The sequence below is a fragment of the Daphnia magna genome, linkage group LG10, assembly GCF_020631705.1.
Source record: "Daphnia magna isolate NIES linkage group LG10, ASM2063170v1.1, whole genome shotgun sequence".
NCBI classification, from domain to species: domain Eukaryota; kingdom Metazoa; phylum Arthropoda; class Branchiopoda; order Diplostraca; family Daphniidae; genus Daphnia; species Daphnia magna.
The window spans coordinates 6,385,014-6,400,258 of NC_059191.1; the positions used below are offsets into that span (position 1 = coordinate 6,385,014).

Below are 15,245 nucleotides of genomic sequence, written 5' to 3' on the forward strand. Positions count from 1 at the left end.
ATGTGACGCCGGTAATAGGAGCACAATCCCAGGAAGCTTTGTACTCGTTTGACTTTATTTGCTGTTGAATGGCCTACTGCTGGAGATGGAAAATTTTCCACCGCCTCTAGTTTTTCAGGATCCGGACCAACACCTTCCTTGGTAACGACGTGACCTAATACTTTTAATGTATTCTTAGCAAATGAGCATTTTGACCATTTTAGTTTCAGGTTGGCTTTTGCAAGGCAATCCAGCACTGATTGGAGTCGTTCCAAATGTTGTTCGAACGTTGCCGAGTAGACGATGACGTCATCTAGGTACACCAGGCACGTTGTCCATCGAAGTCCGGCTAAAATAATATCCATTGCCCGCTGAAATGTGCCCGGGGCATTAGTTAATCCAAATGGAAGAGCACGGAACTGATATAATCCATCCGCAGTTACGAAAGCTGTTTTCGGTCTATCCTTGCTGGCAACTGGCACCTGGTGATAACCGGATTGGAGATCAATGCTGGAGAAGATTGTAGCCCCCTCCAGGCGGCTCAATGTATCGGCCACACGAGGCAGCGGGTAGGAATCTTTTACGGTCACTGCATTAAGTTTGCGATAACCAACACAAAAACGCCAAGTTCCATCTTTCTTCTTTACTAGGACCACAGGTGAAGACCAAGGGCTGTCCGAGTGTTCAATTATTCCCTGGCGTAACATTCCTTCCGCCTGTTCCTGGATCACAGCTCGTTCCTTCCAGGCACTCTTATAAGGGAGCTGGTGAATTGGAGGGTTAACTCCAGTGTTAATGTCGTGCTCCACCAACGTACAGTGCCCCAAATCATCTTCACTAAATGCGAAACAGCTGATGGAACTTTTGAGAATTTTCAATACCTCACTTTTTTTATCCTCGTGCAGGTTTTCTCCAATTCTGCTTTTCAAATTATCCAATAAATTTTTAGTTTTTTCATCCATTTCTTCAATCGTAGCATTTGTTCCTGGAACTTCACCAGATTCTTCTGCTTTTTCCACTTCTTGGATTTCTTCTAAAGTCCCCAATGTTACACCTTTCTCCAGCCACACTGATTTGGGAGACAGATTTGCTACAGGAATGTTTTCCAGGTCCTTCTGCACAAGGGCGTGACCCGTAGACAGACTTGTCGTGGCCATCAGTGAAACTGATGGTTTCAGGACACAAGCGCCTTCCAGTTTACTAGAAACTTTCGTTGGAACCGGTTTAATTGAATACGCTGGAATTTCCTGACGCTCGTTGGATACTAACACAGTATCTTCTGTTTCTTCCTTCGCAGGGAGGGAGATTACTGCAAGCGGTAAATCACCCATAGTGAGAAGAGGTTTCTCCGTCTGGTAATTAATCCGTATAGATCCAAATTGTTTGAGAAAATCATTTCCCATCAAAAGTTCAATTCCCGACATTGCCATAACGATTGCTTTTCCTTTCACAGATCTGTTTTTGTGCGTCACCAGGATTTCGGCTGCTCCTTCGGGCATCACTCGTGAACCGTTCGCGAGAATAATTCCGGAACCACTCCATGGCTGCTGAACGAATTGTGTTTTCTTCAATAATTCAGGAGAGATGACTGTCACTGCTGCACCAGTGTCAATTACTGCTGTTGCATTCACCTCACCACAAAACACAGGTTCTTTAATCAAGTTTGTTCCATCGAAGTTCAACAGGTGTTTTTCTTCCTGTACGTTAGGAGCTTGGGTCGCCAGATTTACTGCTGTATTCGCCGTTGACGGCGTAGCTGGCGCTGCATCCCGTGTCGGAGCTTTATAATTTGGAGATTCTGGATTTTTGAAACATTGCCGAGCGACGTGCCCGGGTTTCTTGCAATGGAAACAAAATGGTCTCCCGTCAGTAGAACGTCCTTTTGGCTTGTAGGGCCCTTTTGCCTTCTCTTGCTCCTTTGCCATTAATTTCTCACACGTGTCTTGGATTAACTCACGCATTGACTTCATAAATTCTGCTTGCTGGTCTGGATAGACGACGGAAAGGTTTGGTGCCTGCTCAAGAGGTTTATGTGGTTCCATTGCCGCATCCTTCCATCCTCTTGCTTCTGACATGAGCGACGCTTCCGTATAAGCTTTGGCCAGTGTTAAAAACTCTTCACATGTTTTAGGTTTCAACGGGTAAATTTTTCTAAGAAGGGCTGGTCGAAGGCCTCGAAAAAGGTGCTCCAATCGGTGTGCTTCCGACATATTCGAGTCGACCAGTCTGCAAAGGTTGAGGATTTCATAATAGTACCTAACAGTTGGCTCATCCATTCCTTGTGTTCTGCTTCTTATTCTTGTTTCTTGGAAAAGGCCATAGTTGTCCGGTTGAAACTCTTTTAAAAACATCGAACGAAGGCCGGTAACTGCAGGTGTGGCAGGGTTCCCTCCTGCAGCAGGTTGTGCTGTCGTGTCTTCCCAGCCGTTCGGGATTCTTGCACACAGGAACCAGTTTCTTGCAGTATCGTCCAAGTACATATTGAAGTTATTACGTTTTTCGGCGTCACCCCATCCATTATGGGAGGAAATTGTCTCGTAGCGCTCCATCCATTGGCGCGCATCTTCATCCGGACTACCTCGAAAGATAGGCGGGCTAATAAATTTTCTGACAGCTGCCATAGCTTGTCTTTGTGGCTGCACAATAGGCCCTGATGGCACTATAAATTGTTGTCCACTGACTGGAACAACTGGACTTGCAGTTCTCAAAACGACCTCGGTTTCTGAATCCGAGTCTGAATCTCTTCCAGTCTCGACTGATTCACCCTGACTGTCAGCTTCTTCGGTCAAATGGTCCTTTGGAATAGGACCTTCAAAATTTAGGGCTTCACCAACAAAGGAAGTTCCACTCTCCAACGATGAGGCTGGGGTAGGTGAAGTTTCTACCGGAACGCTTGACAGTTCTCGAAGCGGATGTAATCGTCGGCTGGGGTCTCTTGGGCAACTAGGTAGCCGTGGGTTTGTCCTCTTCGGCATCGGCTAACAATGACTGCAGCACGACTTCGTTTACTCTCAGGCAACGAGCTGCGTCTTCAATAATTGCCACACCGCAGCAAAAAATTCGTTACTTACTGGTAACGAGCTGCGTCTCAAAAATTAAAACTCTGCAGCACTAATTCGTCACTTACGGGTAACGAGCTGCGTCTCCACCAATTGTCACACGAGTTGTATTGGGACAAGAACAAACAAATACAACAAGTGATGACTTAAATTCTAAACGATGGTTTAACTCAAACAAAAGGGATAACCATTACCAAAAGTTGGAGAAGCGTCTGAAGAACTCTAGGGAAACCAGGGAACTTGTCTTTTACCGAATTTTACACTTGCATTTATACTGCTATGCTAATTACGCCCCTTCCGGAGCGCATGTCTCCGTATCTACTTCTAGCACTGATTATCTGCAATGATTCATTCCCACGGTCGCAGCGTAGTTCAATGAGCGGGTGAATCATCTCTGTAAAGAGATAAACATTTACCCCTTTTCACCCGCGACAATATTTAAAAAAGTAAATGATCAAAAGTTAAAAAGAAGGTTGGCTTGGCTGAAGAATGCTGATCAAAAAGAGACAAATCGCTTGCGATGGCAGCCCAGGGCTTAAGTAGTGACTTTCGAATTGATTGTGAATGATGCACTCTACAAGTAACAATGACCACAGAATTGGGTAATTTTGCACTAAAAACATCCTTGACCCATCCACAACTGACATATTGTTCTGCATCTCTAATTGCTTTATATGCAGATAATTGCAATCCAGAATTTTTGCTATGTTTTGCTACGCAGTATTGGAAAACGTCATGCTCGTTTATATTTGGAAGCTCGTTACTTTTCCAAAGCTCTGATGGGAATAAGTAAGGATCGTCACAATCTAAAGTAACAAGTTTTTCTATGTACTTCTTTTGCTCTTTAGGGACTTATCCTTTGACATAGGGTGACAGACGGTATAGCTCAATGGTTTGGTTCGTAGCCAAGCCAGCCATGACTGCTACAAATGAAAACAAGGGCCAACTAATATTAATTACCGATTATAAGAAATTGAAAAATGGGTATATACTACCTTTTTAAAAGGCCAGAATGATGACAAATTCTTTAAAAATATTAAACACTAAAATAACCTGTTCTTTCACTTTGTATTATTTAAAAGAAAATGAAGCTCCATAACAGGGCTGTGATAATTTCAGGCATGTTGTCCCTAATCGAGATTTTCGACCTTTTCCAGACCTGGCAACTCAGCATCCTTTCGTGGTCTATACTCAACTCCATCTCGTTCAGGTGCCTGAAGGCTGTCAGGCAAAACATGACGACAACTCCTGTTAGGGTTCAGGTCCCTGGCCTCAATTTGCAGCAAGAGATAGGCAGCTCAATTCGCTATACTAGCGCAACTTGCCTTACGCATTCAGTTGCAACTCCATCTCGTTCAGGGACCTGAACCCTGTCAGGCAAAAATACAAAATCCCCAAGCCGTTATTTTTTTGTTTTGTAGGAATTCATTGTAGGGATTCATTTAATTTCACGATCCGTCAAACCACACCGAAAATAATATCCAATCGGTTTACTACTCGGTTAGGTATTTTTAAGCAAAATTTTAACGGAATTGGATAGCCCCCATCATCGGCTACCCATTTCTGTAAAATTTGTTTATTTAGACCTAATATTGTTACCTATAAAGCTATTTTAATTTTGTGTACTGGGATAGAGGGATTACCCGAGATACGTTAAACCGCACCGACCTACCTACCTGAAAAATAGCTGATCGGTCATTACTCGGGTAGGTGCTTATCAAGCGGTTTTCTTTCGTTTAAAATACCCACTTTAAAAGATATGTCCCAGCCTTAACTTAAAATGGGTGTGCAAGTGAAGGAAAATAAATAAAACTATGATGTATTGCAAAAAACAAGTCGAATAGGGTACACAGTAATGATATCGGGTTTTGGACCCGGTTCTACTACCCGAAAGCCCATGAGTGGAAATTCCCAATTATTACAGTAATTTTAATGAAATTATACCGTTGCTTAATTAAGTAATATTCTAATAAAGGAAAAAAAAGTTATTAAGTTAAAAGGCATTGTATTACGGAAAGGAAACAGAAAGAAAAATAAACAATAAACATAAATTATAACAAACACAAAACAAAAAAATAACGGCTTGGGGATTTTGTATTTTTGCCTGACAGGGTTCAGGTCCCTGAACGAGATGGAGTTGCAACTGAATGCGTAAGGCAAGTTTTTCTAGTATAGCGAATTGAGCTGCCTATCTCTTGCTGCAAATTGATGCCAGGGACCTGAACCCTAACAGGAGTTGTCGTCATGTTTTGCCTGACAGCCTTCAGGCCCCTGAACGAGATGGAGTTGTCTATACTGTAAAGGAGTACACGACGTTGTCATGTTGTCTCCAATACGAAAAAGTTAAATTTAACGCAGCGTCTTTACTCACAATGTTTCGTATACTTAGCAAGCATAAAACAACAAGCACGCAATAAATAAAAAGCCGTGTATTATAAACCGATTTGCAACAGGTACTCGTAGAATAATTAAACAAGCTCGTAAATTGAGGAAAGAAAACTCATGACACTTAAAGGTTACCAAACTAATTTCAACTTTTCTACTAATTTCAAGGCAAAGACGTAATAAGAGTCAAACAGCTACTTAGTAATTACTTAAAGGGTACTTATTCTGCGGCTTGCAAGAGTTACGGTAGCGGGCACGGCGGGAGAGCGACAAAGGCCAAAGTTGGCACACGGAACAGGCAGAGTAGATCTGACTGACTCTTGGGAGTTTGCGGTGGCTTTTTATATGTTAGTCACCATCCCATGGGGGACATACGGGCAATGTTAAGGTATAGGCCGACAAAATCAGGTGGTATCGGGTTATTTTGGATGTCACGAAGAGGTATAGGCGGACACATTCGAACGGTATCGGACGAATTTGGACGATTGTTAAAAATAGGCCGGCAGTTTCTGGCCGTTTTGGGCAATTCTCAACAGACAAAAATATATCTATTTTTAGCGACGGCAGATTAAGGCCGTTTTGGGCGACTTTTGACAAATCGTAAAAGTTTCTATTTATAACGGACGTGCCGAGACTTGTTCTCTTCACTTGTTATATTTTCTAGAAAATCTAATAACTAGGTCAACTAGTGGTGTATCAAGTTAAGGAGAGTTTAAGAAATAATGTCTTAGTCTAATTAAGCAAAAAAAGGCAAGAAGGGGCTTCGCTTGGCGTTTCGTTACATCGCTCCCCGTCATACTAGATTGCGTCCAGCAGACCGAAAGAAAATTCAGGGGTCTATGGATCGGCTGCTTCTCGGCTGGTAAACCGCCGTAGGGGAAGGACGAGGGGGCTTACAACAACATTTCCATATCTACCCACAAAATCCGAGGGCGTAACAAGCGTGAGCGACCAGTAGGAAGATAGCGATGAGCAGGATGACGAATGAGTAGACTTTAAAATTCTCGAACCAATTGGTAAAGGTTCCGAGACCTGCTTTTTCGGCGGCGGAAACGACGATAGCCGATGTCCCTGCAATTTGATTGGGGACAGTCATGGAGTGTTCGTTCATGGAGGCTGTGATATCGGCCATTATATCCATCGGGCTAATGAGGACTTCCGTATAAGCGGGATTGGTTTGATGTTGGTATTCGAAGAAATTGACGTCTTGATATCGGAAAGAGTCAGCCAAATCCCCTGGTAGCACACTCACATCCATCGTCCATCATATGGATGTCTTCATGTCTAAATCGAATCTTATCTAGCTACAACCTAAATTGGATATCACATGGATACTCAATTTACTACGGCCTTATGCTATCTTCGTATAGATGTACTATAGATCTACGTTTCTCATACGATAACGGACATACATTTGTGACTAGAAATCAGATGCTTAACAGACAGACGTAACATGACGTCTGTGAGATATTAAATTTATTAAACGCTTAATTGACTGCATTATTTCAATAATGGATTGCATTTCGTCTACGACATGAACAAGGGTGATGCAAAATATTTTCCGTTTTTTGGTTTTGCCATAGGAAATCGGATCGCTTTACACACTACATAATCGACATTTATTATAACAAGCTCGGTCGATAATTAAGATACAACCAATTCTTGGAATGTACGAGAAGGCAAAGGACTAGTATAAAGATCATCATTTTTAAAATATTTTTTTACATACAGCGAAATTTGCCCGTCTGTCCTTTTAAGAATATTTTTTACTAATGCTACACACAATTGGCCCATTTTTATGTTCACATGAATAACTCAAAGTCTCTGTTGACGAGGGTGAGGCGTAGTCATCGTTGGTATAAATTACTTCTATTTCCTTCAGACGCCTCATCACTTGGGCTAGTGGATTTGCACTTGTTCTCATTAAATTCTTGATTGTTTGAAGTTAATTTTCAAATGGAAATGCACTGTAGCTATCAAGGGAACCAAGTTCTTGTACGTCGGCTGGAAGGTGGATTAAGTTGTGCACGTTATAGCTGATGAACTTTACTCCATAAATTGAAACACAATCCTCAACAAATTTCATGATAAGGCTCTCAGCATAGGTGGCGTATGTTTGACAGTGTTTCGAGTTCGTCAGGATCTTGATGGCCACATGAAATAACATGTAATGATCGTACATCTTTTTGGATGACGCCTTTAAGAGCAACAGGAAGGAAGTAGAGCAAGTGATTCCTGTGCTCGGTAGCCTTTAAGTGTGGAAAATCGTCCAAAGTTCTTGTTTTTCTCGGGAATTCAACAGGACAGTATTCTTTAATGAACACAAAAAAATCAGAAACCAACTTTTTTTGCGCATTTGTCAATCTTGTTCGATCCATTTTTCCGAATAACCAAATGCGGAGCAGCTTTTTTTGAACACCTATGCATACATTGTGCATGTAATCGATAGGAACTGCTTTTACTAGATCAATCGGCAATTTTTCAATTATTGATCTCTCTTTTTTTATATTGTGGTGGCCTGCCTGGCTGCCCGCACGGACAGATGCATCACTCCTTAGAGGTGCGTTCACTTCAGGATATGCCACCCTGCCGCCGCACGCGGAAAGTACGGTCCGGGCCCAGACTCTTTCGTTTCACACTTGTGACAACTAAAATATCCATTGTGTGAAACAACACTTGTAACCATACATCTTGCTGGGGCATCGCAAACGAGAGCTGCTATTTGAACTTGAAGTACTCTTCCATCATATTTAAGACCTTCTTGTAGCACTTTGATTGCTTCACATACGAAGTCGGAGAGAAAATCATTGACGTTAGCGGGTTTCTTAAGCCCATGGTATATACCGATGATGACCACCTTACTTTCTTTATAGCCATGTATCGATAGGCCAACACTGGCTCCCACTGCTTTTTGAAATTGGTATTCCATCTACATGAATGATAATTCGAACTTTGGTGACGGCGCTGTCGATTTTGTGGTACGACAACAATGTTAGTGTAACGAAAACTGGCCTAAATATCTAGGTCAAACACCACGTGGTCATAATACAACAACACGTGTACGGGGTATAAAAACCACGTGCGCAGAGTACCACGTGCGGGGTGTGACACATGCGCGGGGTGCCACGCGCAAGGGATGACACGTGCGCAAGGTGACACGTGCGCGGAATACCATGTTCGCAGGGGTAATGACACGTGCCGCAACATGACACCTACCTAAGACCGCGAACCCTTCATAAATAAACCTTTGTCTCACCGTCTGACAGTTAAATGTTTTAGTTACTTGTTTAACCTTGCCTAATATTATTATTTATGCTAATTATCTCGTTTAGGGGTGGCTTTTCTACAGGGCCATTAACAAACCTCAAATTCACTTACTTCCCCATAAATTTCCTATGCAGCTATAATTCACCCTCCCCCGAATTTCTATTTTACTCTCGTTAACTCTAGTTTAAATCCCTTTTAAACGACCTGTCAAGAACCGTTAACTTGACTCGGGGTGGGTTAACACGGCCCACATCTTCCTCTTGATTATGTAAAAGTAGGTCACGGGCCGGCTCGTTCGGTATATAAAGGCCATGATTTTCACCCCGAGCAGTCAGTCTCCTTTCGAGATCCCGGCCAATCTTGGAACCTCCTACTGCCAGCCGTGCCGCCGTACTCATCCTATCGGTATGTTATTTTTATTCTAATAATTATTAGTCTTATCGTCTTGATTGTAGCCCTAAATACACGGCATTCTGATAAAACGCCTCGTTCATTTAACCCTATATTTCGTAGAGTAAGATGACGCAATTGAGCATTATTCTACATAAGCAGTCCTTTTGCCAAACCAAAATGCTCATACTGTCCTGGCATTACGGATCTCAAACTTGGCTTACTCCTGATAGTTTTTAGCAAAGTTCTGCTATCTATTGGTAAATTTAGCCCACCCACACAGCACAGCTTCCTCTTAGGACCCTCCCAATAGGCTCTTGGCCTCCCAAGCTTTTATTAGACCTCCCAATGTTGTCCTGAGGAAGGTTATCGGATTTGCGTATACGGCATCATTCGTAAAATTTACACTGTTCTATTTATAATGTTTTCAGGATGCCTTTTGTATGGTAAGATTTTATCAGTATTTCTAAATTTTCGCTTGATTTGCGAAATTTTTTTTTGTTTTGGTTTCGTTTATTAGAATTATTTCTTAATTTTTTCTACAAATAGCATCCATTACATCACTTTGCCATCCGTAATCCAGCTGTATATGCAGCATCGTGTTGTGTTAACTGAAATCGTTTCATGTGCTGGCAACACGTAAAACGATCAATCACCCTTTTTTCAACCTTAGCCGCTATTGTAGCGGTAAGGGATAGTCCCAATTCCGACCGCTAGGTGGCGAACGATAGAAGACGCGTTGGGGAAGGAGAGACCGGCAGTTGGGCGCGAGACGTAGAGCAGAGCAGGCAGAAGAGCATCATCCTCCAACATTTCAGCACGGTCTAACAGGAGAGGTAGACAAACGCCATAAGAGCTGACTGGCTCAGTAGGGTGGGAGGGTTCCATGGCATTCCGCTAGGAGCGCCACGAGCTGAAAAGGGCTAATGCGAAAAGACAAAAAAAATATATCGTGCACCTCAGCATCGCTCAAGCATCTATGAATGGCGGGTACAGGATTAATACGAACTAGAAAATAGTGTTATACAAAGTTTAAAAAGATTGCGATAGGCTTCAAATCTTGGTTTTATTGAACAGTTGAAAAATTAAAATAGGAATATCACAAATTAAATTGAATACAACATGAATAATACAATTGATATAAAAGTGACATTGAAATCAGTTATTTTTTTTGGCAGTTATTAAAATTTGCATGGTTATAATTTGGACATTTTTCGTGACTGATGTCGCTGACTATTTTTTTTTTAACTTCTTGTACCTTTTTCCACTTTGCCTGAAAACGAAATCGAATTACGATATACTCGTATATAAGACTAGGGACAAGAATCTCACTGTGAGCAGGGCAGCAAATTGAATATAGGGTGAGTTTCGAAGCTTTTGCAATAACCCTTTCAAAGGAATCCCTTATGTAACTCCCAGTCTCATTGAAATGCTTCATGAGCATGGTCTCAATCGTTGAAATTACAAAAAACATATTAGGGGTTACTTTTTTTAAACCCCCTTTATCCCTGAGAACGAGAAATTTGTTTGGGGACGTATTTTCCGGCAGGTTTTCTGTTGTAACCAACGAAGCCCAGCATGCGGCACAAGATCCGATCAGATTTCGCCTTGAATGCACAACATACCCAGCAAGATCATAAACGACGTCATCGATGCATTTGTCGTAAGCAACCATATTATAAACTCTCCCGTCGATGATGTTGATACCTTTTGCGAGTCTATCTTTGAGTGCTTGCTTCCTATCCTTAGTTTCCTTCTTGTCCTTTTTGAAGCGATTTAACATGCAGTCCTTGTATGATGTTAACAGCGACATGCGATCTTCCTCGACGTTTAAATGGGCTACAGTCGTTTTGGTTGGGTAGTACACGCATAACATACGGAAAAGCGCCAAGAAAGAATGCACGGTTGGCATCTCGGTCCCACCTCCAGAATGACGTATAATTCCAAAAAATCGCTAATGAATTTAATCAAAAGTTAGTGATAGACCATGATTAAAATTATAAAGTTGAAACATACTTCTATGCAGTCCTGATTAAGTTTACCCGTCAAGATGAAATCATAATTGACCTCGTTCGAGAAAAGGTGATTTGTCAATTCGATGGTACTAAAAATCGTCACCCTCAGTGCCTCCAAAGTGGTCTGGGAAGCAAACGGTTTTACATTTGTAGCATCGTATGCAATTTCTGTTTCCCATAATGCCTCCAATAACGACTCCAATGTCTAAAGTCACCAGGGTACAAATTATGATTTTATAGAAAGCCTTAAAGTAAAATTAATTCAAGCTTAATTAATACTAGTCTGTCTTTTCTCCAAGTCGACCTGCGGATGGAATATTTGTAACATCGCCCGTTCATTACATCAAAAGGCATTATTTATTAGGCTCACCATTTCCTCCGTTCCCTCGGTATCTGTAACAGAAATATGATTGAGGTTTTTGTGTCACTTAATAAAATAGATATGAGTTAAATTACCCTCAAATGATTCCTTGGTATTTTCTCGTTCACGGTAATATTGTGAAGCTTGACTCTCCGGGTGAGAGTAGGCTTCCAGAATAAGACGAGATAGAGAGGGGAATTTTAGGTAGACTTACAGTGTGCGCATAGTGACAACTAGCGGCGGTAGAGTAGAACGTGGCGGGTCGGGGCACAAAACAGTTTATTCACACAAACACTTACACTTACAAAATTAAAAGAACTTGTCGAGTTGAGCACTAGAAAAGACTGACTTCGTTAGGGTTTTGGAGGGACATTTTATACGGGAGAACAAGGTCAGTTTAATTCAACATACGGGGAAAGGTAGAGAATATTTTAGTGTAAATTTAACACTAAAGTGTAAAAAGGTACCGGGTAAGGGTTTTCGGGTTAGGGTTCTCCGTGGGAACCAAGGTCGCACATCGGAGGTGTGAAATCGGCGGTGGTAAAAAGGTTCGCGGCTGGCCGTTCCTTACATACCTTACGGCCGTGAAAGATTGCGTCCCGCAATCATGTAGCAGGGTTTAGGGGGAGAGTGGTTTCGCTGTCGAACGAGTGGTACCCCGAAGTCTCGCTCGGTGAATCGGATATATTGATGACTTCTATCTCGTCGTGCGCTGGGGCATCTTCTGGTGCCTGAATGGGAGATGATGGCGGCTCCCAGATGGTTTCTTCCAGAGGGCTGACGTGATCGTACCCTTCGGACGATGGAGTGGAGCACCTGGGAAGATGGTCTTCGTAGACGTTTTCCTTTGCGTAGCCGGTGTTGACATGGTAACGGGTGGGCACGTATTCTTGTATACGATAGTCTTCGTCGTCAGTGATGAAGTGCCCTGGGGTGACCGTAACACGCCATGAATTTTTATCTTCTTCCATGGTTACCGCCTTTCTTTTCTTGCTGTGGTGGCGCTCGATGCTGTCGTTTAGCGCTGCCGATTGTAAATTACGCTTGCCGGCAGAGGGTTGATGATCGTCTTTGTCGTCTCCTCCTCCGTGATACCGGACGCAGATGAAGGTGGCGTCCGAGCAGTTCCGATAGTTTTGATGAGTGCGCCACCCGAGGGTAGTTCGATGATATGACATTTTCTTCTCGGGTTGAGAACTGGGGACGGCAGGTTGGCACCACGGGCAGGAATCTTCCGTATGGCTATGGTTGCAGACGGGGCAGGTTTCGTAGGCGTTGGCCATGGTTCCTCTAGCTGCTACGGGTTGGTGTAGACTGTTTTTTTTAAAAGACATGTCGGAGCTTAAATAACGCGAACGAGTGAACAGGGTTAGGTAAGCGGGCGGGGCAATGGTGAGGCGAGCCAATCGCAGATCATGGGAAAAAATGGTCCGCGGAAGGTCAACCGTGGGAAAAAATGTAAGGTGGAAGGGGATTATGTCCAGGTAAGGCCGTCCGTGGGAAAAGGGTTACTACCGTGGGAGCAGGTCGCAGATATGGAGTGGATAATCTGCAGAAGGTGGATTGGAATTTTGTACCGGTGAAAGAGTGGGAACACATATTGTGGAATTATTAAACGAATTACATGGTTTTACGCTATTTTAGGGGAGGAACAATGGCGGCTTCATTTTGAATGAAAAATTCTGTTAGTGCATTTGTGATGTCTAGTGCCTCCACCTAGTGGCTGATGGTTACGGTTAGCGCTACTTTTGACAATAGAACGGAATCCATCTTCGCGAAATATTTTGTTGTCTAGATGAAACGAGTTTTTTTTTTTTTTTTTTTTTAATTATTGTCGCTGGAGTAGGAGGGCGGCTTGCCGGTGTGAGGAACCTGCTCTTCCATCTGATACCCTATTTGTTGTCTGGGATGTCTCCGAAGTGTTGCTTTGCGGCATTGCCGGAGGAACGTTGATGATATTTATTGGTACCGATGGTGTACTGGTTGTGGCACTGCGGCCGCCTGTTTCTATATCCGCTTCTCTTGTGGTTCTTGTTGCCAGCCAACTGAAGGGGTTACTGTCGATAAACAGGGCAGACATGGGATGAATCTCGACAGAATGGACCCTAGTCCACAGAACCGAAATCCTAGGGCTAGGACGATACCTATTCCGGATAATGAGCCGAAGGTTCTAAGCCAGCTTCCGACTCTTGCCATAAAGGAGACGTGTGGTGCGTCGTAGGCGCTAAGTAAGACGTTGCTAACCCGGCGCGTTAGTCTTATGTCCTTAGTGCTGTGTTCGTGGACCGTTGCTAGAATGTCCGCCATGGCTTCGGCTGGGCTCAGCGGGTTCTGTTTTAATGCGGGATGTAGTTGTAGTACTGTGCCGAGCGTATTATCCACTTCGTACGATAAGGCGTTAATTAGCTTGGTGCCTTTGATTGCTACAGAGGGCACGATGGGTTCCCCAGTTCCATTCCTGTAGCTGTGAGCGCGGCCGTTAAAGTTGACGAAATCGGAATGCCAGTAGCACTCCCTGTACTCCGTAAGCTCCCATCCTCCCACACTTATGGCGGAGTTTCCCACTTTTGGCTGGGGACCGCAGTCAGTAATGGCTGTTGAAAAGGTGACTACCCGGGGTGTGCATTGAAGCACTGCGACGTCTTTACCGGTTGGTTGTAGTTTCGTGCAATTGGGAAGATTAAGATAACTGGCGGCTAGCCAGCCGTTGTACTGGGCGGTGGCAATAGCATTTTTATGTGCAGTCTCCCGAATTTGACACTGGAGTTCTCGGATTTCTTCCGCTAGTCCATTTGACATTTCTACTGCGACATCTCGGATGTACTGCGTGTGCGCTACGGCGTCTATTTCTGCGCGCAACAGAGTTGAGATGTTCATATTTTTATTGCCTATTTTCGCATCACTTTTGGAACTGTTCGCGAAAATCCAAGAAGCGACTACGCGATCCATTCCTTATACCAGTCGGAAGTTTGAGAAATTAGTGGCCGGCTTGCAAAGTCCGACGCTGACATTTTTCACTACGAAGTCTAGTTGTTTGTTAGAATCACGGATTCGAAAAATTTTGGGGTCTGTTGTTTCGTACAGCATTGCTAGTCCTTCTTCAACTTGCTTGGCTTGGCATTTTTGGAGATTCTTTCAATGAATTGTCCCACACTATGGTCACGAGATTGTGCACGAAGGAGCCGTTGGCGGATGCCGGAATGTCTCCTATGAGAGAGCTAATAACGCAGTCCGAGCATTCTGTTTCGAGGACCACTTCTTCTAATCGGCAGTTTACCAGATAGTCCGCGCTGGTTTGCAGCCAACTACCTTGCACATGGGGCGAGCCTTCCAAGGACCATTTGTTGGACCCTAAACTGTTCATAGGCTGTCTGTCCCACAGCCGCGAGTCACGTAATCTTCGGCATTCGGCCGCGGTGACGTCTAGCGGCATGCGGTGTTCCTTCACGTGGTCCCACTGTAAAAAGTCACGATACACGGTTTTGCTCATCTTCCACATGGTACATGTGTGTGCTAAGAATCTCTGCGCGACCGGGAGTGTGGAATACACGTTATAATATACTCGAACAGGGGCCGTTGAAGTGATTTTGTGTTTACATCCTTCGTCAGCAAACTGAATGAATCCTTTATGAATGGCATTGTCGCAATCGCAGGTCGTAGCGTTGAACGCTAAATTCAGTCCACAAAAGGCGGCTAACGTGAGGATCTGAAAAACACTGTAAGGTGGAGAAGTTCATGAGTTATATGATCATAGTTAACAGTTCCTTCTTCAGCATGCGACACATGTAT

General features: G+C 43.4%; 1 pseudogene; it reads right to left on the bottom strand.

Annotated features, from left to right (window-relative positions):
* Positions 1-10,276: 10,276 nt before the first annotated feature.
* LOC116933481 lies at positions 10,277-11,004 on the bottom strand (annotated as a pseudogene).
* Positions 11,005-15,245: the final 4,241 nt, after the last annotated feature.